The sequence below is a fragment of the Silene latifolia genome, chromosome X (genome assembly GCF_048544455.1).
Source record: "Silene latifolia isolate original U9 population chromosome X, ASM4854445v1, whole genome shotgun sequence".
Classification (NCBI taxonomy): domain Eukaryota; kingdom Viridiplantae; phylum Streptophyta; class Magnoliopsida; order Caryophyllales; family Caryophyllaceae; genus Silene; species Silene latifolia.
In genome coordinates this window covers 48,576,931-48,581,150 of record NC_133537.1, presented here as the reverse complement: position 1 = coordinate 48,581,150, position 4,220 = coordinate 48,576,931, and the positions used below count along the sequence as shown (strand labels likewise).

The 4,220-nt window shown below is 39.9% G+C and overlaps 1 non-coding gene across 1 annotated transcript; it reads left to right on the top strand.

The window, feature by feature from the left end:
* Positions 1-1,824: 1,824 nt before the first annotated feature.
* Positions 1,825-1,931, top strand: LOC141625275 (small nucleolar RNA R71). Its single transcript, XR_012535065.1, has one exon. It is a non-coding gene; the product is annotated as a small nucleolar RNA R71 (small nucleolar RNA).
* Positions 1,932-4,220: the final 2,289 nt, after the last annotated feature.

Here is a 4,220-nt window from a genome sequence, read left to right as displayed (position 1 = left end):
CTTTGCAAGCTCTCCTTGTCACAATTCACTTGCTCTTTGAATGGAGCATCTTCAACTTTCTTCCTCCATTGTAGTTCCGATTTCTTCTTTTCATCTTTCCGGCTATAATGATCAATCATGAAACATGGCTCATGCAAACGAGGAGCTCTCATGGTCTTGTCAAGATTAAAAGTTATGCTTTCATCTCCCACTTCTAGAGTGAGCTCTCCATGTTTCACATCAATCACCGCACCCGCGGTGTGTAGGAAAGGTCTTCCTAAGATGATTGGAATGTTGGAATCTTCCTCCATATCAACAATGACAAAGTCCACCGGGATGAAAAACTTCCCAATTCGCACGGGGACATCTTCCCATATCCCTAATGGTGTCTTCGTCGATCTATCGGCCATTTGAAGAGTGATATTGGTGCATTTAAGCTCTCCCATTCCCAACCTTTTACTTACCGAGTACGGCATGACACTCACACTAGCCCCTAGATCACATAAGGCTTTGTTGATCGTTGTGTCGCCAATGGTACACGGTATTGAGAAGCTTCCCGGATCCTTTAACTTTGGAGGTGAACTCCCTTGAAGTATTGCACTACTCACCTTGGTGAAGGCGATAGTCTCAAGTTTCCGGATTGACTTCTTCTTTGTGAGGATATATTTCATGTACTTTGCATAGGCCGGAACGTGATTGATTAATTCCGTGAAAGGAATTGAGACTTCTAAGTTCTTCACAATCTCCATGAACTTCCCAAGTTGATCATCAAATTTAGGCTTGGCTTGACGACTTGGAAAAGGAAGTCTAATCACAATGGGCTCCTTTTCTTTGGCCTTCTCTTCATTTTTCTTTGAGCTTTCTTCTTTTGATGATTCCCCTTCTTTGGGACCTTGCACCACAACTTCATTCTCACTAGCTCTCACAACTTCATCCTCAACTTGCTCCTTCGGTGCTTCATACCTTGTACCACTTCTCAAGTGAATGGCACTAACCGTTTCATGTCTAGGGGGGTTACTTTGTGGTGGTAATTGCCCCTTTTGTCTTTGTGAGCTAGAAGATGCTAGTTGAGTTAATTGTGTTTCCAACATCTTGGTGTGAGCTAGAATGTTGTTGATGGTGGTGTCTTTTGCTTGGCTATCTTTTTGCATTTGGGTGAAAAATTCTTGTTGATTCTTTTGCATTTGGAGGACCGCTTTTTGGATATCAAAACTTTGGTCATTGTGGTGATTGTATGGATTTTGATTTTGGTAACCTTGGTTTTGATTGTAAAAGGGTCTTTGATTTTGATTTCTCATGGGTGGTGGAGTGTATGTTGTTTGAGGGTTTTGAACATTTTGGCTTTTGTATGAGAGATTTGGATGGAACTTGGTGTTTTCATTGTAAAAATTTGAATAAGGGGTACCACTTTTGTAAGCTTGGAAAGCATTAACTTGCTCGGTTGTTCCCCTACATTCGCTTGAGTCATGACCCAAGGTTCCACAATTCTCACATATCCCGCTTGGGATTGATGAGGATGCTGTCATGGCATTAACATGATGCTTTGTTGATTTTGAGTTTTCCTCAAGTCTAGCCATAGCTTGTTCAAACTTCAAGTTGATTGTGTCAATGTGAGCACTAAGTTGAGCACCCAATTGAGTAACGGTTTCCACTTCATACTTTCCTCCTCTAGTAGCCTTGCGAGGCCTACTATATTGCGAATTATGGACCGCCATTTCCTCAATCTTGTTCCATGTTTGATTGTCATCAACTTCGGTGAACATTCCATTTGATCCCATATTGAGAATGTTCCTTGAATCTTCATATAAACCATTCCAAAATTGTTGCACTAAAAACCATTCGCTAAGTCCATGGTGAGGACATGAGCGACAAATACCTTTGAACCGCTCCCAAGCTTCATACAAAGATTCTTCATCCCTTTGCTTAAAACCAGTAATTTGAGCTCTTAGCATATTGGTCTTTTCCGGTGGGTAGAATTTTTTGTAGAAAGCTAGAGCTAGGTTCTTCCAAGAATCTATTCCAAGGGTGGCCTTATCAAGGCCCTTCAACCATTGCTTTGCGGTGCCGATTAACGAAAAAGGAAATAAGACCCATCTTATTTGGTCTTGAGTCACGCCCGTTTGAGAGATAGCTTCACAATAATCACAAAATGTTTCCATATGAGAATGAGGGTCCTCACTAGGCATTCCCCCGAATTGGCTCCTCTCAACTAGTTGGATGAAGGCGGACTTGGCAATAAAGTTTCCGGTAAGATGTTGTGGGGTAGGAGTACCATTTGGTAAATCTTCCTCGGTGGGTATAGAGTGTGACGAGAATTTAGGCATTGTAGGTGGATTTTGTGTGGTATTGTTTAATGGGTTCTCTTCTCCTTCTATTGCGAAAGGATTGACAAACTCACTAGTGGGTTGAACAACTTCACCAACACCTCCCAAATTCCTCCTAACAAGTCTCCTATTATTCGTCAAGGTTCTTTCGATTTCACGGTCAAAAGGTAACAAATCTCTTTGTAACCTTCTAGACATGCAAAATATCAAACAACTAGAAAACAATTAGAACAAACCTTGAGGAGTTTTACTTCCCCAAGGTGAAGAAAGACACAACTAAAAACAATAAAAGAAATCTTAAATCAATTAAACACCGTCCCCGGCAACGGCGCCATTTTTGATCAGAGCCATTTGGTGTTCACAATTAAGCATATGTGGTCGTTGGTCAATGGTCGATACAAAACACAATTTATACTTCACAAACAACTCTACAATTAGTAAAGAGGCAAGTAAAGGTCGGATCCCAAGGGACGGGTATTGAAATGAAGATTCTATTGTAACTAGTGGTGTCTAGGGGTGTCACAAATTGGGTTGATGTAGAAGGTTACTAAACTAAAATAGCAATGAAAATAAACTAACAAGATAAATAAAATAAGGGTGTAAACAATTGATTAAAAGCACTAGGGTGTCATGGGTTCATAGGGGAATCATGGGATATGATCATACAAACATGTTCTCAAATTATAAGCAAGCAATTATTGTTGTGATGGATTGAGTTGGGTTATATCTTACAATCCTAGGAAAGTTTGGGTCCCTGAGCCGAATCTCTTGGATTGTACAACACCTACAAGTCGACTTAATCTTCCCTACTTAACACATGCATGGTCTAACAAGACTCGAGTTGGGTTATGTCTTACAAGTCAAGTTGAAAGGATAGAAGATGATAGTAAATGCAAGGATTCATAGGCTTAGCATTTCATCAAATATAACATGTGCATGTATTAAGATCAAAACAAGCAAGCAAATAAGATATGAAAGCATATTAATTTAAGCATGAATCATTCCCCATGTTGGTTTCCCCTAATCACCCATTAAACCCTAGCTAAGAGACTACTCACTCATTATCATATTGATCATGCTAGAAAGGTTGTCAATCATACTAACATAATGAAACATGATGAATAAATGAAAGTAATTAGCAATAATTAAAAAGGGATTAAGAGATTATACCTACTAATGATTCCAATAATAAAGCAAGAATAATAGAAGTACTTGAATCCTAGATTGAGAGGTTGTCAATCTCCCAATAATAACCCAAATAATCTTCAATTACCCAAAATAAAGTAAGAACAAGAGAGAGATTAAAGAACTAAAACTTGGATTAAAACTTGATTAATATTTGATTACAATATTGAAGAGAGATTTGATTGATATTAACTACACTAATTATTGATAAGAAGAACATGCTCCTCTAATTAGACTAATGGGGTATTTATAGTGAAAATTAGGGAGGATGCATTAGGGTTAACTAAGGGCTAAACTAGTAATTACACTTTTTAAGTTGAGCAAGGAGCCTCCGGGATTATCCGAGAGAAGGGCTTCTCTTATCGATGCTTGAGGAATGAAAACGTGCTGTGCTGCGATCCGTGCGGATGGGAGTCGGGACGGCCGGATCTGGGCTGAAGGATCCGAGCGGATTCTTGGGCAAGACGCTCGGACTGGCGAGGGGGAATCCGAGCGGATTCCTTTGCGGGACGCTCGGATTGGGACGGACGGACGGATTCTCTACAATCCGTTCGGATTGTAGTTCAGCAACTTTCCTTCTTCTTTTTCTTCCCTTTTCTTCATGAATTCCTTGGGGATTTCCTTGGGGACTCAAGGATCCTTTTCTCAACAATGCTCTTCTACTATGCTATGTACAAAGGCCTTCTAGTCTTGTCTCTCCTTGATGCTTGGTCATTGAATATGATCAATTTA